This window comes from Phyllostomus discolor, chromosome 1, assembly GCF_004126475.2.
Source record: "Phyllostomus discolor isolate MPI-MPIP mPhyDis1 chromosome 1, mPhyDis1.pri.v3, whole genome shotgun sequence".
Classification (NCBI taxonomy): Eukaryota; Metazoa; Chordata; class Mammalia; order Chiroptera; family Phyllostomidae; genus Phyllostomus; species Phyllostomus discolor.
The window spans coordinates 182,237,334-182,265,200 of NC_040903.2; the positions used below are offsets into that span (position 1 = coordinate 182,237,334).

The 27,867-nt window shown below is 39.4% G+C and overlaps 1 protein-coding gene across 13 annotated transcripts in view; it reads left to right on the forward strand.

The window, feature by feature from the left end:
* Positions 1 to 9,293: 9,293 nt before the first annotated feature.
* Positions 9,294 to 27,867, forward strand: part of FBXO34 (F-box protein 34) — a 114,239-nt gene continuing 95,665 nt past the window's right edge. For 4 of the 13 annotated variants that reach the window (XR_004899502.1, XR_004899501.1, XM_036010260.1 and 1 more), the window contains exons 1-2: positions 9,303 to 9,454; positions 11,019 to 11,070. The gene's annotated coding sequence lies outside the window, so the exon portion shown is untranslated. Of the gene's footprint in view, positions 9,455 to 9,617; positions 9,926 to 11,018; positions 11,071 to 27,867 lie in introns of those variants that run through there. The other 9 variants (XM_036010263.1, XM_028505987.2, XM_028505986.2 and 6 more) reach the window with 5 other exon arrangements.

A 27,867-nucleotide genomic window follows, 5' to 3' on the forward strand; every position in this document is an offset into this window, starting at 1 on the left:
GCTACATACATTTTTTAATTGAAAATGACCTAATTTCGAATATTCATTATTGGTAAAGTGGGAAAAATCATGTTTATGAAACTAATTTTTAAAATAAGTTTTGGCTTTAAAAATAGAGTGGAACAAGCAAAAACTAACGAAATGGTAGCTAAATCATTGTTTAATCTACCTTAATTTCTCCATATAGTCTTTAAGCTGAGAAAGCTTGAACTCTGACTTAAAGTTTTGTAATATGTAAAAAGGCTCAAACAAACAATATATTGGTTTCTCACCCCTTACTATAGCTTCATCGTCCAAGGCCCCTAAATGTGGAGTGTTGGAGTTAGCCCTGAGGAGCTTATGAGGGCTGCTTATGTACCCCTCTTCCCAACCCTGTGCTCAGTGTCTTCACAACAGTAGCTTGAACTTGGCCACAGTGGGAGTATTTACACCAAGAAATAGGCATACGCTATATAAACCAGAACTCCCAGGAATAACTCACCCCCACCCCTGAGAGCCAGTTTACCAGCATATCCTGGTCATAAGGCAGTAATTCTTAACGAACACTGTGTGTCAGAATCACAAATGTTTGGACTCCTCCCAGAGATTCTGATTCAAGTGGTCTGGGATGGCACCTAGGCATCCTACTTTTCAAAAGCTCCCTAGGTGATTTTAATGTGTAGCCAAGATTCAGAAACAGTTCCTATTAATACTTTCAACTAGCCTTTGCTCTGTTTACTGTGAAAGAGACCTTTAGATGTTTCCCTAATACTTCGTTAGGGGAAAACAAACCTACCTTATCAAGTTCTGAGATCTCATCCACTGGGACCCCTCTCCCCTGAGGCCAGTAAAGAAGGGTTTGTGAAAACATTGTAGAGGCTTTTCTCTTCTCAGCTGGAAATCGCTCCTGGGAATATGTGGGTGTTGTTAGCTCTCCTTCCCATCAGGTATCTAATACTATCACAGAACAGTTTCTTTATATTGGGTGTTGCTTTTAATATAGGTTTCTGGCACTAACTCATGTTAAGTAAATGGTACCTTTTTCTTTTTTTCATAAGACATTTAAATCTTTAAGGTAAAAATATGAACAGTTTTAATGATTATTCAGCTTCTTCTTTAGAGCTTGTTGAGGTTTCATTATGTATTCCTAACAATATATTGAAAATTTATTTTTCATGAAGCACAGGAGTCAAGGATTTGGGCTCTTGGGTGGGGGTGGTGATGGCCACAGACACCACCTTTGTCATGGTCCCATAAAGACACGACGGAATCATGTAGATTTCTCCTTATGTACCTCTCGGCCCCCTGTGCCTTTCACTGTGCTTAGCCATTGAGTGGTACTGCTTTCTACCACTTAAAGGTTAGCCATTTGTTTCTGTGCTTTCTGTGTGTATAGCTCTGGAGGTTATGGAACAAACCAGAAAAAAATGCTGATAGGAGGATGATTTAGGGATGAGAAAAGAATTTTGTTATTCTGTCTCACTGCCAGTTCTGTCTCACTGCCAGTTCTGTGTAACAGCATTACGGAAGCGTTTGCCCCTAGAGTTCAAATTCAGGTGGCTTATAAATGCCTGCAAGTTGTTATGGTCTTCTCACTGGAAAAATGTGAGCAGCAATTTTGGATAAGTAGAGACAGAAATTTTAGCTTCACTTCCTCTACTTGACAAAGAAGTATTATTTTTATACAGTAAGACTTCAACATCATTAGCTAATAAAGTCCATGTTTTTTAAATGCTTTGGGATAAGAAGAGAAAATAGGAATAAACTTAGTTTTCTTTTTTGCTTTGCATCAATATTACTTACAGGTAATACTTTCAATTATTAAAGTATTAATAAATAAAAATAATTTATTTTCTTCATGAAGGTATTCTTTACATCACAACCTCTTGTAAAACTTTCAAGTGTATTGAAATCATTACACTTATGAAATACTGTATTTTTAGGACTATAAGACATGCCAGACCATAAGATGCACCTAAGTTTTAGAAGAGGAAAATAGGAAAAAAAATTTTGAAGCAAAAAATGTGGTGAAATATTTAATAACCTATGACCCCGCTCCACCACTGCCCTCTTCCCCCACCCCACAGTGAGCCAGGTAGGCTACATTAGGACTATAAGATACACCCCCATTTTCCTCCCAAATGTAGGGTGGCGGGGGGAAAGGAGTGCATCTTATAGTCCAAAAAATACAGTACATGTAAGGTGAAAAAAATTCCAGAGTAATATTACAAATACCTGTGTATTTACCACTTAGATTTTCAAAAATGTTAAGTGAACCAGCTATATTTAATTTGGATATTTCCTTCTTAAGTAAATAAAGTGTTACCAATATGATTGAAGTTCTCTGTGCCTCTTTCTAATCATTTATTCTCCCTTTGTCCTCAGAAGTAACTGTCATTCTGAGTTGTTTAGGACACTTCTAACCCATGTCTTTATATATTTATTGTAACTGTAGCTGTCTGTAAGTCACACCTGGCATTGTTGTATGTGTGTTTGTTTGCCTGTTAAAGTTTGTATAAATGGCAATGTACAGTGTACATCCATCTGCCATGTGCTTTCATCACTAAACCAAGTATTTTCTGAGATTATCCTTGTTGATACACATGGATCTAAATGATTAATTTTAAATGCTGTTTCTTATTTTTTTAAGGAGTAATAATTGCCTTTCCAAAGGTCACAATGAGTCACTAACTTTAGCAGTGCCTCCTTTTATTTATGTTTTTAAAGATTTTTAAAATTTATTTTAGAGAGCAGGGAAGAGAGGGAGAAAGAGGGGGAGAGCAACATCAATGTAAGAGAGAATCCTTGATCCTCTCCTATGAGCCCTGACCAGAAACCGAACCTGCAACCCAGGCATATGCCCTGACCAGGAATCAAACTGTTGACCTTTGGCTTTGCAGGACATTGCCCAACCTACTGAGCCGTACCAGTTAGGGCTAAATGCTGTTTCTTATTCCATTGTACGCACATTCCTGTAGTCACCCAGCCCCTATTGTCCAGCTCCTGTTTTCCTCTTTTCCCCCAATAAATAGGGGCAAATAATATATGGAAAGAAAATAATTTACTTTCCCTTAAGTATTTGAAAACAGGTTTCTCCTCCTGCCTCTCCCTCCCCCTTTCTTCTCCTCCTCTGCCGCCTTCTTCTTTTTTTCTTCCTTCTCCCCTTCTTCTTTTTCTTTTCCTTCTTCTCCTTCATCATTAGGTGCTTGTCACCCCTGCTCTGGATTTACACTTGACTGACAGTTTTGTGTGAATGATGGGAAAAAAGGAGTGGGAACTCATACTGGAATAAAATTTTACATTTGCAGGTTCAATTGCTGCCTAAATCAATTAAATTGTGCTTTAAAAGCAAATAAAAATAACCATTGCTACAAAGCTATTAAAATATAATTTAATAATACTTAAGGAAATTCATATCATTTATCTTTGATAACAGTGTACAAATTTCAGTCCCATCCAGGATAAGGCCCAACCTGTTAACTGGCGGCCCCAGACTCTCCAGAGAGAACGTGTGAGTCATTTTACCCTTGCAGAGGCATAAGGAGAACGTGAGCCCTTTGAAAGGCCAACAAGATTCACTCCAGCAGCGTTCCAGTCATGAGAACTAGTTAACAGCCCAGGGAAGAATCACAGAGCTTTGTCTATTGGAGAAGGCCACGGTTTTTAATTTAGTTCCATTTATGTAAAATAAACAAATTTGGCAGTTTAAATATTGCACATAATGAAAAGATATTTTTTCCTCTGAATAGTTTGGTGTAGTCGGTGAATTGTTCTCATAGATCATGTATCCATTCACTGATTGAACAAATCAGTAATACACATCCTTAAAGAGCTCACAAAGGGACAAGACATAGACAGATGACATTGAAATGTTGTAAGTGAAATAGCAGACATGGAACAAAGTACGATGAGATCATAGATTGCGGGGATGACTCATTCTGTGCAGGGACTCAAGGGCGGAGATATTTGTTAGGTGGATGACGTGTCTGTGTGGACCACAGCTGTTGTCTTTTCTCTGGGCAGCTTGCTAGGCACCCAAATGTAAGAGAAATGGCAAAGGGTGAAAAATGAAGACTGCTAATTTTATTCATGTCATGCTTTGTATAGACCTAAAAAAATATTTTATTTATTTATTTTTTAGAGGGCAAGAGAGAGAGGAGAGAAATATTGATGTGAGAAGAAGAGAAATATCAGTTGGTTGCCTCCCTCATGCCTAAAGCAGGGGCCTGGCCCACAACCCAGGCATGTGCCCTGACTGGGAATTGAACCGGCGATCTTTGGTTTTGCAGGATGATGCTCAACTACCTTAGCCACACTGGTCAGGACTATATAGACTTATGAAGGAAGAGTGGCTTAGCCAATAATTTTGGAACTTGAAAAACATTTTTTTTTCTGTGCTATTTCAACAGGGCTTTAAATATCAGAGCACAACTTCTTTCTCAAGGCAGGAAATTAGGAATCAACTGTGCCAATATACAAAATAACACAGAAAACACACTTAGGACATTTTTCAGAAGTACTTAATGAATTTAAGAATGGGGCTGTTATCACACATGTTAATCACATACCGGTTTTATTCAGAGAGTGGAACTCTAGAGCTTTGCCAGTACTGGAAATGTAAAAAAAGAAAATGCATGCAGCCATGCAAAAGTACCCCTTGAATAGCAGGGAAGAAGGAAATAACTGAGAAAGGGAGAGCATTCAAGTCTATACTCAGTATGCAGAGACTCTAGAGATGTTATGAATGGACCAAAATGAGTGTATTTCTTGGCTAGTGATGACTGTAAAGTTCAAGCCATTTGGAAAGAAATTCAAGAAATATGGGAGAAATAGTAGGGACGGAAGCAGAAGAGAGAAGGAAAACATACAGAAAGCTAGAAAAATGCAACTACAGTAAAAGTAACAGACGGCAAAGTCACAGGAGCCATGGGCCTTAAGGAGCACACAATGTGTGACAGTGTTGGCTCTGAGATAAAGGAAAAACAGAGTAGCTCTCAGCAAGGGGGAGCAATCAGATGCCCTCACTCTTTTTTTAAACACTTGCAGTTTTTATTTCTTTTTTAAAAAATATATTTTATTGATTATGCTATTACAGTTGTCCCATTTTCCCCCTTCACTCCCCTCCACCCTGCACACACTCTCCCACCCACATTCCCCTCTTTAGTTCATGTCCATGTGTCATAAGTTCTTTATCTTCTACATTCTTCTACATACTATTCTTGCCCTCCCCCTGTCTATTTTCTACCTACCATCTATGCTATTTATTCTCTGTACCTTTTCCTCCTCTCTTCTCCTCCCACTCCCCTATTGCTAACCCTCCATGTGATCTCCATTTCCATGGTTCTGTTCCTGTTCTAGTTGTTTGCTTAGTTTCTTTTGGTTTTGTTTTAGGTGTGGTTGTTAATAACTGTGAGTTTGCTGCCATTTTACTGTTCATATTTTTTATCTTCTTTTCTTAGATAAGTCCCTGTAACATTTCATATAATAAGGGCTTGGTGATGGTGAACTCCTTTAACTTGTCCTGTGATGCCCTCAGTCTTTTACAAGGTCATCATTATGCTACTTTGAAGGCACACCTTGGCTTTGTTGAGGAGAGAGCATCTAGAGCAGTGATTTTCAACCTTTTTCATCTCATGGCACACGTAAGCTAATTACTAAAATTCTGCAGCACACCAAAAAATATATTTTTTGCCTATCTAAAAAAGATAGGTAAAACTTTGATTCATTCACACTGACAACTACTGTCATGTTGGCTGTTATCATTTTTTAACTTGACAATCCAGGGGAAAAGAGGCCAGTACCCCTCACTAAATAGGCACATATTGTATTGCCTGTTTAAAGAATTCTTGTGGCACACCAATGTGCCGCAGCACACAGGTTGAAAATCATTGATCTAGAGGAAGGGCAAACAGGCTCAATTTACTTTACTAATACACAGATGGTGTCTTGCTGAAGGCACACAAAAAATTACATGTAGCTCTGCAGTCTTAGGAAGGGGCATGAAGTGAGGTGTGGTGACAGATGCCTGGGACTCTCTGTTAGAGTAATGGCAAACTAACACAGTGGTGTAAGTGACCAGATGGTGGTGCATTCAAAAGAAGCCAGACCACTGTTCACTCTTCCAAAGAAAAGAACTAGTTCGGGTACATTATTAATCAATAAAACAACCGACTTTTGCAAGGAAATGCTGGTAACTGAGCTCTGTACTTTTTGAAAAGTGTCTTTGGTATTTCAAAGCAAGACTTGGCATTGAAAGCATAGTTATGCCTGGTAGAAAATATCCGCAAATCCTAAAACTGCAAAACAAGTTGGTGGCCTTTTTACAGAACTCAGTTCTGAGCAAAGTCTATCCCCTGGACCATTTTAGCAAGATGATGTAACTAGGTTGTTTTAGCCAGGCAGCCTCTCCTTTGCTCGAGCAGGTGCCTGTGAACCAGTGTGCTGGAGCTTAGGGAGAATAAGGACACACTCGCTAGTCTCATTCTAATGCTGCAGGCTCCCCCACATTAAATTTTAATGTCTGGAAAATGTCATTTCCTGAAATATTTCAAGTGTCACATGAGTTCCTACTCATTTATGCATTTATAGACAAAGATTCTTTTCCCACTGATTTTATCAGCTCCTGGTATCATTAGTTAAATATTATTCTGGAGGAATAGCAAAACGAAATTATTATTTTTTTAACAAAATTATTTTATTATTAAACTATTGTAGAGCTTGCCTCCAAAGGAGTAGGTTAGTGTCTCCCCTTCCATTTTGTTTCCTATTCAACAACCCCCACATACACACACACATATATAATGTGTATCAGGATATTTTCAGCTACTTTCTAATTTTTTAGCAAGTCCTATAAATGACTTAAATAGAAATAGAATTTATTATCCCACATAAGAAATCTCAAGGATTGGTTGTATCAGAGTTTCAATGATAATCATCAAGGATGCAGTTTACTTCCATCTTTCTGCTTAACCATCCTTTTACATTCTCTTCAGCTAACAACCCTCATGGTCCTAAGAAGGCAGACACAGTACCAGACACCACACACACAGTGACATCTAGCAGCAGGTGAGGGACTGTTTCCTCCTGTATGTTTCTCTCTCTCTCTCTCTCATTGTGGGTAATTATTTTATTTTGGAATGTGATGCATTTCAACAGAAAATGAATTTCTTTCTTTAAGGGTAAGAAAAACCTTTCCCAGAAGTATCTCAGTAGACTTCCGTTGCATTTTATTAGCTAGATTTGCATCACGCACATGTGCCTGAACCAATTACTGACAAGGAGATTAAGACAATGCTGATTAGCCAGGCTTCTCAGCCTTGCCACTACTGGCATTTTGGGAGGGATAATTCTTTGCTGTGGGGACTTAAATGTACTTGTAGGATATTGAGCAGCGTCTCTGGCCTCTGTTTACTATAAGCCAATAGCGCTTACACCCAAGAAGGCATTCAGAAATGAATGGAGCCCATCTTTTTCTGAAGCACAGAGAGGGTGCTGGAGATCAGGATTCTGTTAACAAGAAAAAAGGAAACATACAGCCGGTGGGCGGTAATCCTCCCCCCTTTTTCTTTCTTGCCATTTTCAACAGACCAGGGCCTTATTAAAAATACTAAATATGTAAGAATGAGTTACCTGGTATTACTCAGCAAAATCTAGTTCCTGTCTAAATGCCAAGTAGGTAATATAAGTATCCTTATAATAGATTGGTGATTTAGAAAATTTAATCAAGGGTAATTTGTATTGAAGCACCAAAATCATGATTGATTGGTTGGGTTCTTCAGAGTTCAGATGTTCCTAGTTTTGGTCATATTCTTGCTGCAGTACCTTAGATTTTTCCTTTATTTATGTCTTATTTCTACTGTATAAGACATTCTACTCTTGTGACTTTCATTAGTCATCTACTGGTGATGAACACTTGCATCCTGGATTAAATCATTTGGTGAGAAAAAGTATGAATATTTTTATTAATTCAATAGCCATTTATTGGTTGCCAATTATGTGAAGGTAAGTGACAAGGCAGAGCTACTACATTGGAGACTTAGAGAAAGCTTTCTGAGGAGGTAAAGTTTCAGCCAAGACAAGGGGGAGAATGGGATTGAAGAAGGGGACAGGTCTGATTGTAATGGGTTATAGTAGAGTTCTGATTTTATGATAAGAGCAGGAAGAAGAGTTGATGGGCTTGGGGATGCTGTGTGATGAGCTGCTTCCCTTTGCCTGTTGTACTTTTTGTATTTGGAATGCAGCAAGATTCTCAGCTGGATTTGATTCCTTCTGGGCTATAACAATTAGTGGTGTATGCAAACCTGCATTCTTCTTTTGTATTTTTTTCCTTCTGTTTCTTAAGGTAACATTGCTGTCTTGGCTTCCAGTCTCTTAAGCACAGCTCTTAGCCCTCCTGGTCCTCCAAGAAGTTCCAACCTCTAGCTTTAGACCTAGTGTTTCCACATTGAGTAGCTTTAGGTTACAGGGTCTGTGGCCCTATCTGGATCATCACATTTGATCTAACTCCACTGACTGTGGAGAGAATGTCTCCTGGGGAAAATCCCACTAGAAAAACTCTTCTTCTAGAAGCAGGCCACCTTAATCTTGGCCCCCTTCCAGCTCCTTATGAGTCCTGTGGCCTGATGCACACTGCCCTGGTCCTACTGGCTTTATTTCTCCGGGATCATACCCAGTGTATGGAGAAACAGAATCAAGGGGAGGACTTGCCCATATTTGTTTCACTGCCTCTTAGTCTTATTTTCTCTCTCCTAGACCAGTGCTATTCTAAGTGTGGCCTGCTGGCCAGTTGTAGAACCAGTCTATTGTCAATCTCAAAGTTTATGTACGTGCTGCTAGGTATTTATGCCATGGTTTGCACAGAAAAAAGTAACAGTCAGAGGGACTCTCCCAATCTCCTCATTTTACAAATGAGAATTCTGAAGTCCAGCCTTCCAAGCTTGGAAGCAGAGCTGGAATCAGAACCCAAGTCAACTAGGATATATAATAGCAATCTAACAGCATTTATAGCTCCAGGTCTACCCATGAGTATTAATAAACTTGTTAAGTTTATTGACCGAACACTGGTGTTACTAACATTCCGGTTAGCCTCAGGGTTTGATTGCTTTCCCTACAGTTCGTGCTGGAGCTTTCACTGTTCCCCACCATTTGAAGGCCCGCAGATGCTTCGCCCAGTTCTCCCTCCGTAAGTTCCTCTTCGTCCTCAGCGGTCGAAGTACACAAAATGCCCGGCAGGGGGCGGTACAACCCCCGAACCGAAGCCCCTCCCTCGGCCAACCGTCGATTGGGCCGGCGCGTGACGTCACGCCGTTTTAGCCAAACAAATGGGATTCAGGGCGAGCGTTGGGCTTCGCCGCGCCGCCCTGGGCGCTCGGTCCGCCTCAGCTGTAGGGAGCGAGCCAGGCCTCCTGCCGCCGCAGCCGCCGCTGCATCGCGGTGTGCAGCCCCGGGCCAGGCCCGGGCCGGGACAGAAGCGCAGGTGGGTCGGAGCCCGGTGGCGTCGCGCTAGGGCAGCGCAGTCGGGGCTCGGCGGCGGCCACCGTGGCCATTCCCCGCCCCCCTCTCGCCGCTCTCCTGAGCTCCCGGGACGCGGGCGGGTGGGGGCGGGGGCACCACCCGCGGGTCCGGAGCGCGCGGCGCTGCGGGCGCGTTTGGGGCAGGGATTCGGCGGCCCGCACCTCCTCCCCGGCGGGCCTCAGCCCGCACAGGGGCCGGGCACTGCGCGCCCCCGCGTGCCACTGAGGGTCGGGCGAACCGGCGGGCGGGAGTGGGGTGCCCGGTCCGGGCTGAAGCCTAGGAGATTACGGATAGGCCGTGGTGAGGCAGCGGACCGGCTCTCCCACCTCCGGGACCAGCGGCCAGTGAGGAAGTCGGGCCCTGGGTGGGGGGCCGCCTCACACGGTCGCGCCCGCTTGGGCTCGGCCACCCTGCCCTTCCTGTCCCGGCGCAGGTGAGCTGGAGCCTGTCTTTAACCTTTCTCGGGACCCGGCAGAACGGAGGCTTGGAAGCTGCTTTAGCCTCCCTGCTGGCGCTAGGCGACAGTGGGTCGGCCCCAGTTGGTGATGAAGTCATAGTGCTCTGAGTCCGCGTGTTTGTGACGTCAGGTGTTCCAGGAGATGGGCTTGATGTCACTGCAGGCCCTGGCCGGGACTTTGGCGCGGAAGGGCCGGTTGGTTCCGGAGGGAAGAGAAAGGAAGTTCAGTCTGGAATCGTTGCGGGTTTGAATCGAAAGTTGTTCGATACCTGCATTTTACAATTTTAATGTAATAGTTGTCAAATCCTTTAACTTCAAACAGGCATTGTTAGTACAGTTCAATGTAAGCCGCATTTGATTTAGAAACAGCTACATCAGGAGGGCATTTTGGGGGGCGGGGGGGGGCAAGGGTTTAATGTAAATGTCTTTTAAGAAGCCAAACTCAACAGTTGGATGGTTTGTGATCGGAATTGTGGAAAAAATTAGACCCAGTTTGAGTGCTGGTAATTCAGTTGCCTTGCTTTGTTTTGCTAGACAGTTTGAAGATCATCTATCTGCTAGTTCATAGTTTTGTGGAGATGGCCTGGAAGGGGGAGAGCAGATCTTAAGTGAACTTTCTCTATTGTAAGGGGGATGATGTTTGAATTAATTCAGTTCTTAAGTAATAATTACTTGAGGATTTAATTTATCCAGATTGTCTCTGCCCCATGCTACCCTGGATAATTGAGGGCTTTCTATGGTTATAGCTCAGCAACAAGCCTTTTTCTTACTCACTTGCTAAGGATGGGCCCTACAATGTAATAACATCTCATGACTGCTTGTTTGGACATGTAACTAAAATTTTGTTGGTGGTGCTTTCAAATATGAAACTACAGAATTAAAAAAGGTTGTTGGTTTTCTTCCAGAACTTTCAAGAGATCAGACAGGAAGAGAAGCTAGTCATTTGCCTCTCCAGGTCCAGCTTATCAATACTTCTATCATTTCTTCCTCTGTAGAATCATTTATTGGAATCTAGTTTGAAAGGTAGATGGCTTAAAATCGAAGGGTAATTGCAATTTTGTGTTTTCAGCAGGAAGCTTGGATAAGAGTCTTCAATCCTTCACTGACCTTTGACTTTTAAGGTAGGTTTTTTGTTGTGGTTAATACTCCCTCTTCCCCAGTTGTTTTTTTATAGATAATTGATAATGTATCATCTCTCTGGATTTTGCATCAACCTGCAGGTGAAAGTTATGCTGTGCCTTTTAATGCAGGAAATGAAAGCAAGAATTTACTGTCATTAATTACTATTAGATTTGACTGGAAGTCCACAAAACAAAGCTTTCCTATAAATCTCATTTTGATCCTCACAAGACCTTGGAAATTCAACAGCATTGTGTGTACTCCTGAGAGTATTAATTTTTTAAAAGAAATTGGGAACTGAATGGTGACAATGTAGAGTGAAGATTCTAGAGACAATATTTGAGCCTTTGGGTCCTCAAGACTGATGGTACTGCTGCTATTGAGGGTGTTGCCTGTTTTTTAATATGAAAGAGTCATGACAAGAATCATTATGTAATGGCATGGAAGGAGGTACAAAAAGGACCCTTGCATGTGTCTTTTCCGGGTAGCCTTTCTGGGGCTATGTGTGTCTGTGTAAATTGAGTGTACTTAGTGTAAATAGGAAGGGATGAAAGTCAAACTAAATGTGAGTTGAAAGATAAATAAATGATGATGATAAAATAGTTGCTTCTTGGCAGTGCATTTCAAAGAGGGGAAAAATGCACTATGAAAGGAGGAGAAAGTTTAATTTTTCCTCATGGAAAATGTGTTAATAGGTAGAGAATAAATGCCTTTGTGTATTTTGATGTGGCTGAGGGAACAATGGCAGCTATAAAAAGCCAGGTTATGCATATAGTTGCGTAACTAACAAGCCGTAACTCTTCTGAAACATTTTTACAGTTTATTTCTATTTTCTACAGGATATTTTTCAGCTTTTCTGTTTCGGGCCTAGGAAGCATCTCTTTATAAATGGAAATTTTTTGAGATCAGTTTATTATTATTTTAAAATATTTTGTCATTTTATCCAGTTATAGCGTATGAAGGGACTAAATCAGCCAGTTAGTGATACAGCATTTTTTTCTGACAGATAAAAACAAATATGAAGAGTGAAAGTGCCGAATTTCAGAGATTCTTTAGGATGTGTTTATTGGATCAATTATCCTCTGAACATACATAAAATTGAAATTTTTTTTAAAGATTTTTTTAAAAGATTTTATTTACTTATTTTTAGAGAGGGAAGGGAGGGAGATAGAGAAACATCAATGTGTGGTTGCTGGGGGTCATGGCCTGCAACCTAGTCATGTACCCTGACTGGGAATTGAAGAATTGAAATTCTTATACAAACTTTCTACTTTGTTTTCTAAACTTAAAGTTTATACTGAGTCAGTTTACTATGTTCTTGATATTTTAGTAAACACATATTAACAACAAATAATAACTTGTTTTCTTATTTGTTGGGGAGAGAACACACTAATCATTAGAGACGTGGTTTGGTGTTATCTTCCAAAGTTTGCAGCTGTTTAGAACCAGATACTTGAGGGAAGCCACTATGGTATAATGAATGCCTTCCTTGTTAGGTCATGTGTGACAAAGGCAAAATTCAGCAAGTGCATAATCTGTACTCCTTTGGAAACAACAACAAAAAAGAGCAGATTAACTACAAATGCATTTAGGTCATTTAGAAATTGAATTCCTGTCAATCCTTATCTTTGCATAATTTATCTTCTTTCCTTTAGTTCATGTTTATGGTATTTTGAAGCTGATGAATTTACTGTGTTATCAGGGAAAGTATTCATGATTAAAGTGTAGGTGTTTCTTAATGATAGTTGAGGGAGTTTATCAGCCTATCGTTTCCAACTCCATCTTCTGTTTAGCTCCACAGGAGAAGCTCCGCATGTATTTACCTCCAGAATCCTAGCATATATTTACTCTCAGTACAATATAGGTATAAATGTGAAACTAAACTGTATATGTATATTATCAGGTATGGGGTTCATTAATCCACAAACATTTCTTGAGTACCTCTATGCCAGGTACTTAGCCAGGCACTCAGATGAATTGTCCTTGCTGCAAGGGCTCTTTGTTTTAACATTCCTTTGCCATGGAGGGCCATGGGTCTGAGGGGCCAGAATTGGACCAAGAGGTTAAACCACTTATGTTGTACCAGATTGGCCAGAGATCTTGTCTAAGGGTTGGTTTAAGGAAGTATTAGAAACTCAGGTAAAAAGATTGGGGAACATATTATCAGAGGGTCTAAAATCCACAGATTGGGATTGTCCTAGAATAGATGGAGTGAGTCTAAGAGAATAAGCTTTTTCTCCGAGGCAAGAATAAGCACTGAAGGTCAGAAGTAGTCTGTGTATACAGTCTAAAATTGGAGGTAGCTTAAAAAAAAAATGGAGGTAGTTAGAAGAGGGACAGTCTAGACATCACACTCTCAGAGGCATGTATATACCTTCTTCTATGTCAGTCTTTTGACAGACTTCTGAAATACATGAGTCTCTCATAGCCTTCATTTCCACTATTTGCTTTTTTCCCTTGTTATTCTGTAATGAAAATTTTCAGTCACAGAAAAGTTGCAAGAATTGTTTGTATATTAAATAGCTAAATATCCACAATCTAGATTCTGCAATTCATGTATTTATACACATACATATATATATATTCCTCCATGAGGGCATGCTTAATTGATTTTAGAGAGGGAGACAAACCTCGAACGATATAGCCTCTGGTGTGCTCTCTGACCAGGGAACTAGGCATGTGCCCTGACCAGGAATCAAACCTGCAACCTTTCAGTTTATGGGACAGTGCTCCAGCCAACTGAGTAACACTGGCCAGGGCTCTGTAATTCATATTTTATAGTATTTGCTTATCTGTCTATCTGTCCATCCTATCTTCCCTTACTGCTTCTATCCATTCATTAATTCCTCTCACATTTTTGTTGTATTTCAAAGCAAATATACTTTATCCCTAAACACTTTGGTGTGCCTATCATGAGCTTTTTTTTTTTTTTAAGGCAAAATTTATATACAGGAGAAATACAGATCTTACGTGTATCATTCCCTTAGTTGGGATAAGTTCATACGTACATCTGTGTAACCCATAATTCTGTCATACTATAGAACCGTTACTGTCACTATAGAAGGTTCCTTCATGCCTGTCCTAATCAATTTAATTAACTTTTTAATTTCCTACAATCTTACTTCCACTACTGCCTGTTCTTTCTGAAACTACCTGTTCAATGGGCCTGCTTTGTTAGCAGCACATTTGAATGGCATTATGCTAGGGGTACAGAACATAAAGAAATCAAAAACACAGTGCCTGCTCTTTCTAAGCTTATAAATTAGTCTGGGTTTTAGTTAGGTGTCCAAAGAGATATAAATGTTACATGGATTCAGAGGATGCAACTGATTATTGCCAGAGAAAGCTTCCTAGGTATGGGTCTTGAATTGAGCCTGTATTTTAGGATCCAGATTCTCTTTTCTTTTTTTCTCTTCTCTTTTCTTTTTTGTTTTCTTTATAGACTGCAATTAGAAGTTATGGTATAAAGGAACGGATGCAGACAGGGTGATTGGGACCCAATTTTGGAAGGAGTTTGAGCATTATCTAGTACCCAGTAACAAGTTTTGAGGAAGGGAGTAATGTGAAAAACAGATCTTTTAGTTAAATTCTTATCTTCTTTGTCATCTTTGGTATTTAGTTGTACAGGAGAGACCTCTTCATCTTTTTAAAAAAGATTTTTTTTTTTTTTTCAGAGAGAGGGGAAGAGAGGGAGAAAGAGAGGGAGAGAAACATCGATGTGAGAGAGAAACATCAGTTGGCTGCCTCTCGCAGGTCTCCCTCCAACCAGGGACCTGGTCCGAAATCCAGGCATGTGCCCTGACTGGGAATCGAACCAATGACCTTTTGGTTCACAGGTCAGGTGGTGCTCAGTCTATTGAGCCACACCAGCCAGGTCAAGACCTCCTCATCTTTTGAGTTCTCTTCTCTTGGTTCTTTGCTTGTCTTTGATTTCTTAGCTTTGTTGGTAACTCTTTTCTAGATCCAAACCATCTCAAGTTCTGTTCTTGACCTTTTTGTGGTACTCCTTGTAATCTGGCCTTACCTTTTAGGGCTTGTTAATTATAGTTCTTTCCAGATCATGCCTACATCTGAAACCATAAGCTGTTAACAGTTAGGTTTCTAACTGCTATTAAAATAGCTTCTTTTTGTATATCCGTATTTATTTTGTACTTAACTTACTGTTCAGAAATATGTAGCAAGAACATTTGCTCTAAGTAGTTGTAGCAAATGGGAGTTATTAGGAAAGGCAGATATGTAAACTTTAGGTGGACTGAATAGACAGTTTAGGCTGAGCTTCTTGGAACAAACGCTAGAACGACATTGTAGACAGAACTTGCGTAGTGCTACCATGGGCCCGATTGTTGAATCAGAATGCTGCCGCCGCCATACTTGGCAGCAGTTTACATTCCTTGGGCAGAGCCATTATTATATTTTACTTTCTACCCTCCATATCCTTTTTTTTTTAAAGATAAATTTAGAACATGTGATTGGCAGATAGATGTTGCTGATGCTGTGTGTATCTTTTGCAAGTATGCCTGCTTGGCCACATCTAGGTCATATGTAAAACATCAGCTTTTAGTTTTCCATCCTCTATAAAGCAGGAAGTTTTGTGAAAATAGATGGGAGTGAGTACTTAGTGTTCAGTACACTCAGTTTGTGAAAAACTAGTTTTCCCCAGATCCCCTCAGTGTGACAAAGTTACCTTTTCTAATTTTGCTGTCTCTATACAAAGACATGGATATAGTTGTAGTTTCCTGAGATAGATACTATTGAAATTAACTGTACCATTTAAATGTTTTATATTGTGAGTATAATGAAAAACCCAACTCAAATTTGCTGGCTGACAATACTGAAAAATCCAGAGGTGAAGCTTGATCTATTTGTATTTATGTGATCAGAGTCTCATCCTCCTCTTCTTTCCTTTTCTTAATGAATTCTGCTTCCAAGGTGTTGATCCCTTTGTGGTTACAGCATATTTGTCCACACCTCAAGCCCCATGTCTTCATGCCATCAAGTCCAGAGGAGGGGAAGGAGAGTGCTTCTACAGAAGCTATATAGGGCAGGGCTGTTGACTATTTTGCTCAAGAGACCCCTTTCCGAGAAATATTTTTAAATAAAATACGTAGGACTAAAAAGAAAACCAGTTATACTAAAATATAGTTGGCTTCCAGTCAAGATAGTAGTGCAGGTAAATGTGGTACTACCATCCTCCCACAACTACATCAAAATTACAACTAAACTACAGAACAGCCATCATTTAGAACCACCTGAAATCTAGCTGAACAGAAGTCCTACAACTAAGGATATAAAGAAGAAGCCACATTGAGACTGGAAAGAGGGGTGGAGACTCAGAATGATTTGATCTCACACCCACATGTGGCAGATAAAAATTGAAACGTCTCCTGTGAGGAGCAAGGGGTCTTAGCCCCACGCTAGATGCCCTAGTCCAGGGTTGCAGTGGCAGGACGAGAAGTCCCCATAACTTTTGGTTGTAAAAACCAGCAGGAATTGATGCTGAGTGAGACAGGTGGGCTTCTGGAGTTCCGGGCAGTTCCTCTTAAAGGGCCTGCCCACAGACTTACAAGTTCTAGTGCTGCAGCAGCAGCTTGAAAGGCACCAGGGACATACAAGGAGATACCAAACTCTCTGGCATCAGGGCTAGAGCTGGAGGGGCAGCTTTATCCTAGACAGAAGTGCTGGCAGAAGCCATTGTTCTTTTCTGGCTCTTCCCCCACAGAGCCAGCTGGGGAGTGCCATGTCTGAGTCTCCATCAACCTAGCTTTTACCTGCCCCGATGATATGCTGACACCCAGGACCACCCCAGTGGCATTTCTATACCAATGGCCTGTCTTGGCCTATACTTCAGACTTCTCTAAAATTGCTCAAACAAGCAGCATCTGGCCTCAGCATGCTCCAGACCTCTCCTTAAGTGGCCCCAGCACTAGTGGTAGCCACTTTGAGTGGAGAGCTTCAGATCATGTTGCAGCACCACCCAGCCACTTCCATAGGTGACACAATCAAGGGTGGACTTAGGGGGCATCAGAACTCCATTGAAGTAAGTCCTACTCCATGGGGCGGGCCCCTGTATAGCCCATCTGTCGTAGCCAGGCCTTGCAGCAGGTTGGCCTGGGGGTAAATTCCTGCCATAGGTGTGCCAACAGCAATCAAGGCTCAACTACAACAGGAGGGTGTACATAACCCACAGAGCAGGGGAGGCAGCTCAGGTGATCAGTGAGACTGTGCCACTGGATGCTACAGAACACCTATACATTAGGTCCTGCTACCAAGCCAGGGAGATATAGCATTTCTACCTAATGCATAAAACAAACACAGGGAAGCTGCCAAAATGAGGAGACAAAGAAACATGTCCCAACTAAAAGAACAAAACAAAACTCCAGAAAAAGAAATAAATAAAATGGAAACAAGCAATCTACTAGGTGTGGAGTTCGGAACACTGGTTATAAGGCTGCTCAGTGAACTTAGGGAAAGAGTAAATGAACTTAGAACTTCAACAGCAGAAAAATGTACATGGAAACCATAAAAAGAACCAGTGAGAAATGAAGGAAACAGTAACTGAAATGTAAAATAAATTACCGAGAATCAACAGAGGAGGTGAAGCTGAGAATCAGAGTAGCAATTTGGAATGTAAGGAAGCAAAAAACAACCAATCAAAACAACAAAAATAAAAAAAATAAAAAAAAATGAGGATAGTGTAAGCAGCGTCTGGAATAACTTCAAGCATCCCAACATTTTCATCTTGGGGGTGTGCTGGAAGGAGGAGAGAGCAAGATATTGAAACCCTATTTGAAAAAATAAGGATAGAAAACTTCTCTAACCTGGTGAAGGAAATAGGCAATTTCAGAAAGTGCAGAGGGTCCCAAATAAGATGAATCCAAAGAAGCTCACACTAAAACATATCATAATTAAAATGTAAAAGATTAAAGACAAAGACAGAAAGCAGCAAGAAAAAAGCAATTAGTTATTTACAAGGGAGCTTCCGTAAGACTGTCAGCTGATTTCACAACAGAAACTTTTCAGGACAGAAGAGATTGCCAAGAAATACTCAGTTTGAAAAGCAAAGACCTACAACCAAGATTACTCTATGTAGCAAAGGGAGATGGGCAGCTGGGGTGGAGAGTACATGCGGCAAGGCAGCAGCTGGAGGGCTGGAGTGGGCGACGTGTTGGCTGGTGGACTAGTTGGTCCCACATTTGTGTGTGGATAAACCAGGAGGAACAACTGGGGAGTGAGACAGACTGCACAACCCAGTGTTCCAGTGTGGAAAAAGAAAGCCTCAAAATCTCTGGATATAAAACCTGTAGGGGTTGCAGCAGTGGGAAAAACTCCCAGCCTCACAGGAGAGTTCATTGGAGATATCCACGGGGTCCTAGAATGTACACAAACCCACCCACCCACCCAAGAGCCAGCACCAGAAGGGCCCACTTTGCTTGTGGGTAGCGGGGGAAGTGACTGAAAGCTGGTGGAGAGCTGAGCAAGAGGCACTGGTCCCTCTTGGACCCCTCCTCCACATACAATGCTACAACACAGAGATGTGGGTTGCCCTGCCCTGGGTAATACCTAAGATTCTACCCCTTACAACAAAACAGGTGCACCAAGACAAAGAAATATGGCCCAAGTGAAAGAACAGATCAAAACTCCAAAAATAGAACTAAGCAATGAAGACGTAGCCAACCTATCAGATGCAGAGTTCAAAACACTGGTAATCAGGATGCTCACAGAAATGGTTGAGTATGGTCACAAAATAGAGGAAGAAGTAAATACTATGCAAAGTGAAATAAAGCACAAGGTACAGGGAACCAACAACGAAGGGAAGGAAACTGGGCCTTAAATCAACAATTTGGACCAGAAAGAAGAAATAAACATTCAACCAAGAGCAGAATGAAGAAATAAGAATTCAAAAAATGAGGAGAGGCTTAGGAACCTCTGAGACAACTTGAAATGTTCCGACATCCAAATCATAGGGGTGCCAGAAGGAGAAGAAGAAGAGCAAGAAATTGAAAACTTAATTAAAGGAGAACTTCCTCAATCTGGCAAAGGAAATAGACTTCCAGGAAGTCTAGGAAGCTCAGAGAATCCCAAAGAAATTGGACCCAAACAAGCACACACCAAGGTACATCATAATTGTATTACCCAAGATGAAAGATAAGGAGAGAATCTTAAAAGCAGCAAGAGAAAAGGAGACCATTACCTACAAAGGAGTTTCCATAAGACTATCAGCTGATTTCTCAAAAGAAACCTTACAAACAAGAAGGGACTGGAAAGAAGTGTTCAGAGTCATGAAAGGCAAGGACCTACATCCAAGATTACTCTGTGCAGCAAAGCTATCATTTAGAATGGAAGGGCAGAGAAGGTGCTTCCCATACAAGGTCCAGTTAAAGGAGTTCATCATCACCAAGCGCTATTATATGAAATGTTAAAGGGACTTATCTAAGAAAGAAGATGATCAAAAATATGAACAGTAAAGTGACAACAAACTCACAACTACCAGCAACTGAATCTATAAAAACAAACAAAAACAAAAACTAAGCAAACAACTAGAACTGGAGCAGGATCATAGAAATAGAGATCACATGGAGAGTTATCAGCAGGGAGGGAGTGGGGAGGGAATGGGGGAAATGATAGAGGGAATAAGCATAAATGGTAGGTACAAATAGATGGGAAGGTTAAGAATAGTATAGGAAATGTAGAAGCCAAAGAACTTACATGTACAACCCATGGACATGAACTAAGGTGGGGAAATGATGGTGGGAGAGGGGGTACAGGGCAGAGGGGAACAAAAGGGAGGAAAAAAATGGGATAGTTGTAATAGCATAATCAATAAAATATACTTGCCCTGGCTGGCGTAGCTCAGTGGATTGAGCGCGGGCTGCGAAACAAAGTGTCGCAGGTTCAATTCCCAGTCAAGGTATATGCCTGGGTTGCAGGCCACAGCCCCCAGCAACCACACATTGATATTTCTCTCTCTCTCTCTCTTTCTCCCTCCCTTCCCTCTCTAAAAATAAATAAAATCTAAAGATAAATAAATAAATAAAATATACTTAAAAAAATAGAATCAAAGGACATATAAAGAGCTTCCCAGGCATGAAACACCTAAAGGAGTTCATCACTACCAGTATTAGTTGAAATGTTAAAGGGTCTTGTTTAAGAAGAAGGCAAAAAAATAAAAAATATGAATAATAAAATGGCAATAAATACATATCTGTCAACAATTGAATTAAAAAAAACAAGTAGAACAGAAACGGACTCAGATACAGAGAACATTTTGATGATTTCCAGCTGGAAGGGAGTTTGGGAGGGTGGGTGAAAAAGATGAAGGGTTTAAGAAGTACAAATTAGTAGTTACAGAATAGTTATGGGGATATAAAGTACAGCATAGGGAATATAGACAATAATATTCTAATAACTGGTGTCAGATGGGAATGAGATTTATTGGGATGATCACTCAGTAAATTTTATAATGTCTAATCACTGGAGTGTACCCCTGAAACTAATATAATAATGTATATCAACTGTAACTGAAAAAATGATTTTTAAAATTCATAATCTGTAATCTAGAATAACACAGAGGATCAGATTGTCAAATCAGAATCACGTGAAGCAGAGATCTTGCCCAGTGTCAAGCTTCACTAATAATTTCAAGGGTAGACAATCAAGAAGCAGGCCTTGGACATGGAGGGTGGCCCCTGCTATGTGAGGTAACTTTCCATGATCTCATGGCTGACCTCTTCTGGGCTAGAGAATTGCATGTCTATTACAGGAAGAAAGTACCTGAGAGCCATCCTTTGCTATATGGTTTTTTTCTTTGACTTACTAGTATGTAAAGTATTTGAGTAAATTCCCAATGATGGAACTATCTTTGCTTTGTGATGGTATTTATCATTTCTAAGTGTTTTGAACTTTTGAATAAAAAAAAAAATCCTGGATTTGTAATTTTTAAAAAAAGAAAAACATAGTTATGAAAATATTTTTTAAATTATAAGGTTAACATGTGCTTTATTAAGTAAGATTTATTTAATAATAACAAATAAATCTAGTAAATTCCAAGTAGCAATGAACATTGTTTGGAGGTGTCTAACCGGTGATCGTATGATAGGAAGTATCTGTGATTTCTGCTGGTGATAAGGTGACATATTGCTATTATTATTGTTGCCTGTTGACCGAATTCACAATGGAAGAAAATACTAAATTTCAATTGTAGGTTAATGAAAGTAAAGATATTATTTTCCTCTTTCATCTGAGTTTATAGGTCCTGAATTCTATATTTAAACTTGAGGGGGTGTCTTTGAGGCTCAGCTTTAGAAGCACTGCTAGAAGAGCATTTCTCTTCCCAGAGGCTCCAGGAAATGTCTTGTGTCTCTCATTGATTTTGGGTTACATTTCTGACATTTTGGAGCTGGTCACTGAGACTTCAGATATCTGATTTATTTAGCCAGCATGTACTTATTCCTGGAGCTGGGGCTGGAGTCATTGCTACCTAAATGGCACGATGAGAGAGAAGTGGATTCCAAAGGGAAGTTCAGGGGCTACTGGATGCTGACCAGCAAATGGTAGATGTCCATTATGTCATAGTCCATCTTCTCTCTCTTGCTCTCATAGTTAACCAGTTACTAAATTTTTAGTGAATTTTTCACTTGGGTTTGTCTTTTCCTAATCAGTCATTCTGCTAACGTCCTAGGCCCCCACGGTGGAACTGTGGGATAGTCCATTGGATTGCAAAAAGAAAAATATTAGAACTTCTATTTATTTGTGTCATCATTTCAGTATTTATTTTTGTATAAGTTTATTCTGTATATAAAATATATTAGTACAGTGGTGTGTGTGTGTATTTATGGGCACATGTTAAAATTGTTATAAATCATGGGAATGGGAAGGGGGACGGTTAGGAAAGTAGAGTTAGCCAGAGAATAGTTCAATAGAAATGAGCTACATGTAATTAAAAATTTTCTTAGCCACATTTTAAAAAGTAAAAGGAAACATCTGAAAATAATTTTAATAATATATTACTTAACACAGTATATCCTAAACATCATGATTTCAATGTTATCAATATAAAAATTGAGATAGTTTAAATTCTTTTTTCATATGAAGTATTTGAAATTCAATGTGCATTTTATACTTAACAGCTCATCTCAGTTTAGACTGGTGATATTTCAGGAGCTCAAAAGCCACATGTGGCTAGTGGATTCTGTATTGGGTAGCACAGATCTAGACCAATGATAAATCTCAATTTAGATTTCTATAATTGTCTATGTTACAGTTTTAGTAATCCATTACCTGCTGTCTTCAGTCATTTTGTGCAGTTGCCAGGTTAATTGAATAAAAATTCCACTGGGATGTTACTCTCCTGCACTCAGTTTCTGTGGCATCACATTTAAAAGCAACTTTTTAGACTTCCTGTAAAATGGTGCATCCCATCCTCCTCCTTCACATGTCTTTGGGATTGCCTGCAACAAACCTGGCGCTCAATTAGGTAGTTTCCTCAGCCTTGCCTTACCCTTTCCATTTGTCTAAATGTAATCATCCATTATAAGAAGCCTGTTCTGGTAAAACCTGCTTGGAATCTCCAATCCCTCTGGAGCCTTTCCATTTTCTGAACTCCTATGGTGTATATTGAGTACTCATATTGAGTACTCAGCCACTTAGCACTTCATTAAATATCAGTATTTATTGCTAATTACGTTATGTGTATTAGTTCCATCTCCCTTTAATTAATTAAAGGCTTAGCTTTTTTTTTTTTAATCTTTAGGGACATACCTGGGCTATTTAAATTTGTAGCTTTAAGTTTTCTTTGACGTTAGTATTGTTTATAAAGTTGTCTCTTTGTAGTTGTAAAATCACTGTTGCAACTACAGTCAGAAATTATTGATTAGCTGGAGTTCCCAAATGTGAAATTTGAGTTTGACAAGAAACTCTCAAAGGACACATTTGCTCTATTGTCCAGGAACTGGGAGAGGTAAACTTGTTTCCAAAGTAGGGCAAGAGATTTTATTTCAAGTTCATTCATCAGAATTATTCTCTGGAGGTTCTCTTTACTTTCTACCCATCAGTCAGTTTAGCTGTAGGGGAGAGTTTAGGCGGTCTTCCCCTACCCCTACGTGAAGAGCTCACCACCACCACCACCACCACCACCACCACCACCACCACCGTGCTTTAGCTCAGCCTGGGAGACTGTAGGTAGACTGTGAAAAGGAATCCTGAAAATAGGTCCAGAGAAGGTCATAGGCTTTATGCTTTAGGAATCCTGTCTTTCATTTGACATTTTCTTTGCCTGTGTTTTGTTTAACATGTTACATGGTTAGCTTAATAAACTAGTTATACACCCAACATTTTTAACTCGTGGAATTTCAAGGCCTGTTTATTATTCATTTACTAAAAAAAGTACAGTATGTTTTATATGCCAGGCACCATGCTAAGTGCATTAGTTCACCTGTGTCACTTTTCATCTTAGCATTATTTTACATGCTAAGATCTTCTATATGTTATTTGGCAAATAGTAGTAGCCTTTATTTAAGAGTTTATTTTTTTAGCTCCGGCTGGGTATCTCATTTAGTTAGTGTCAGATACACTAAGGTTGTAGTGTCAGATACACTAGGGTTTGATCCCCAGTCAGGGTACATACGAGAATCAACCAATGAATGCGTAAATAAGTGGGACAACAAATCAGTGTTTCTTCCCTCTCCCTCCTTCTCTCTCCCTCTGTCTCTTCCCTGCCTCCCATTCTCTCTCTCTCCTTCACCCCATCTCCACTTTCCCCCCTCCCTCCTTCTCTCTAAAAAGAAATAAAAATAAAAATTTAGAAAAGATTTTATGGTTTGTATTACTGTTTTAACACCTTGTGGGTTTTTTCTTTTTGGCAAAAATCATTAATAAAATTGATTATTAGTCCATACAAATATTAACATTTCTAGAAAGTTTACATTTTGTTTTACTAGCAAGAGGTTGTCACTTTTTCTCAAATTAAAACATAACTTTATATTCTGGTTGCATATATTTATTTTTAAGATGATAGTATAAAATATTTTTACACTTAAAATTTAAAAGTTGATGGTCTTGAAATTTAAGTGAAAACTTAAGCCATGCTAGTTACCATTTTATTTCCAAATCTAAAAAATGAAATATTTTTTCCTTTCTTTAATTGATCTAGGGGGGCTAAGCCTGTGTATTGAAAGTTTTCTCAGTTACTTAAGATATTCTTGGGTTTATTACCAGAAAAGTCACTTGATTCTTACTGTAGTTGTTACCTTGTTTTATTTTGTGAGTCTATCTTGTTTTTCCTGCTTGAATTTTAATTATCCTATTTTAGTAGAGAATTAGGAGTCATAAAGCTTCTTGTAAGAATTCTTTCTTTATCGAAGTCTCATGGATTTCTCTTCCTTTTAAGGGACATAAAAAGGGGAACATGACTCTTCAGAGGGTATCATTAATTTTGGAGATTAATATTTACTTGCCAACTCATTTGTTGGACTACCGAAATAATTAGTTTTATGAGCCCCCAGTGTGTCCAAGCATTTATCTTACCAGAGCCTTGTTGAATCTTTCTCTTGTTCATTGGCTCTGATGTTAAATATATGTTACCTCTGGACCAGTCATCTTATCCAGGGGGAATTCCTGTTGAAAGTCTTAAGATTTTGACTTCTTAAGTAAGTCCCTTAAGGACAGGTCTTACACAGTTACCTAATCTTCGTTTCCTGTAGAATCAAGTAAAATTTGTGAGAATCAAATCTGAGTAATCCCTGTCCTTGTGTTATGTTGTTTATTTAGTATTTTTTGTAGAATACCACATGAAATTAATTTGATTAGTCCTTTTTTTTTCACCTCCAGATTGATCATTTAGAAGTTAGGAGAAAATCTCTACCTTTTCCCTTTCCTATTTAAAAATATAATGAACACAATTTCCCACCTTTCTACTTGCAAAGCATGTTAGTCTTATGGGTTTATTGAAGTAACAGTGGATACTATTCCCCTTTAGAAAAAACCCACGGGCCCTGGCTGGTGTGGCTTAGTGGATTGAGTGCCAGCCTAGGAACCAATGGGTCATTGGTTGGATTCCCAGTCAGGGCACATGCCTGGGTTGTGGACCAGGTCCCCAATAGGGGGCACTCGAGAGGGACCCACACATTGATGTTTTTCTCCCTGTCCCCTCTCTCTGAGAGTAAATAAATACAATCTTTAAAAAGAAAAGAAAAGAAAAAAAACCCATGTCAAGCCTTCATTAGTGACTCTCAATGTAAGTGCTCAGTTTAAGAAGTTTGCCATTTGTATTGTATGTTTATAGTGTAGACATCTTATTGAGAGAAGTAAAGCTTAATATTGATTTTATTTCCCTGTGCATTGTATTGTTTCTAAACTGTTTGTTTTCAGTTCATTCACCAGTTTTGCATTTGAATGTTCATTTAGTCTAAGTTGCCAAAATTCTGCTTTGTAGGGTAACACAAAGAACTGTATTAGAAAATATAATCTTTGCCCTTAGGAGCATTTACCGGTACTTTGAAGGGGTTAATGATTATTGTTGATGCCTACAGGTGTTCAGAAACCCCAAATGAAATTTTAACACCCGTTACTAGAATTTCTAAAGAATTAGTGAATTTGTAACCCTCCAACCCATCAGAAACAATTTGATATTTGTATATACTATTATTAGCCAGAGGATGTAAATGATGTCTCTTTCTGGGTATGAATACTTGTATTTATCATGTAAGAGGTTGTTTGTAGTTGAAATGGATCAGTAGATGGTTGGTGGCCTCTAAGACCTGGATAGCCATCATCTGTCATTGGTGTGAGAAAGGGCTTTCTTACTGAGTTAACCTTTTTTTTTTTTAATTTTTATTTATTTTTAGAGAGGGAAGGGAGGGAGAGAGAGAGAGAGAGACGTCAGTGTGCGGTTGCTGGGGGTCATGGCCTGCAACCCAGGTATGTACTCTGACTGGGAATTGAACCTGTGATACTTTGGTTCGCAGACCACGCTCAATCTACTGAGCTACGCCAGCCAGGGCTGAGTTAACCTTTTAAAAGTGAAAATCTAAAACTTTATGGATATTTATAAAGTGAACAGTTTTAAATTTTGTGTAATTATTACATAGAAATAACTATGAGAAAATGGAATATACCCAGCCAGGGCACATGCCTGGGTTGCAAGCCACGGCCCCCAGCAACCGCCCATTGATGTTTCTCTCTCTCTTTTATCTCTCTCCCTTCCATCTCTTAAAAATAAATAAATAAATAAATCTTAAAAAAACAAGAAAATGGAATATAAAAATATATACACTAATACAAAATTACACATAAAAATCATAATCATATGTAAAAATGTATGTACAGGCTGAGACTTGGGCAACCAATATAAAATTAAATGGTGTATTTAAGATTGCAGTAGATTTTGAGTAACTCTTTTGTTATATTGCTTATACCCTGAAAAAGGTAAGAGGGGTTTTACATAAGCAATTTTTAAAAGTGTTAAGAAAACCACCTAAGTTCAGTTTAATAAATTTCTAAGAAATCCTTGTTTTATTTCAATTTCCAATCTGATTCATAGACTTTCATATTACTTTTTAAAACATAATTCTTCATAAGCTGTACTCCTCTAATGAGAAAAAGAACCTTTTGTATGATTCCTTCAGCTAATCAAAGAAAAAGCCTTGTTGTTCATTTTGATTTAGCTAGCTGCTTTTGTTTGCTCTCCACTAAAGCAGATAATGAGAAATTAAAAGATACATAGTATATATTTCTAGCAGTAGAATAAGCCCAGTGCTTTTTCTTGCCTTTTCCCTGTGAAAGAAGAGTTCTCAGCACTCTGCTTCCCTTTTTCCCCCTTCCAACATTTTTTTATTCTTTTGCCACATTTTTGTCTTGTTCTTGGGGTAATTATTTCAATGTGGGATCATCTCGAAACTAAAGTCAGTGTAAATCTTCAAATCATTAAAATCTTCGTGTACTAAAATTTGGAAAAAATGGAATATTTAACAGGATTAAAGAACATTTGTTTATTTATTTTTGAGTGGCTAGCATGTTCAACATGGTTCAAAATGCAGAAGGTGCATAGAGTGAGTTTTCTCTCTTCTGTTCCTCAGGTACACTTTAAGTAGAGGCAACCAATTCTATTCTCCCTACCTTACAAAACAAAAACAAATGGTAGCATATTCTACATACTCTGATCTTGCCTTTTAAAATTGTGTGTTTTTTTTATATAGTTGTATATGAAGAATGTATTAGTGATAGAAAACCTAAACCAACAGTGGGCTAAACGAAATCTTAAGGTCAGATAGGTGATCTAGGGCTGGTATATAAGCACTCAAGGTGTTGCTTTCTCTTTCTTGTTTTTTTGTTTTGTTTTGAGGCCTAACAAATACAGTAAAATGCACAGATACTAAGCAGACTGATGAGTTTTGACAAATGTACAGAACAAAGGCTGCAGGGCGGGGAGAGCCCTCTGGTCTGTCTTCATGCCCCTCTCCCTCAGTTAGTTGCCTGCATACTTTCTGTGTTGCTGGCATTCTCATTCGACCTAGCTGGATCTCCAGTTTTTGCAACCCATTCCAAGCTGCAGGATGCAAGAAAGGGCAAAGGTTACATGCCAGCCTTTCTTTTTTTCTTTTTTTGCAGGAAGATTTCTAGAAGCTGCTACTTCACAACACTTCCAACCATGTTGTATTAGCCAGAATTTAGTGTCACATTTGAATGCAAGAGAAATTTCGAAGTGGAGTCTTTACTATCCTTTTCTATTAGAAACAGTGCTGCAGTGAATAACCTCGTCCACAGGTTGTCTTGTGGAATAAATTTCTAGAAGTGGAACTGCTGGG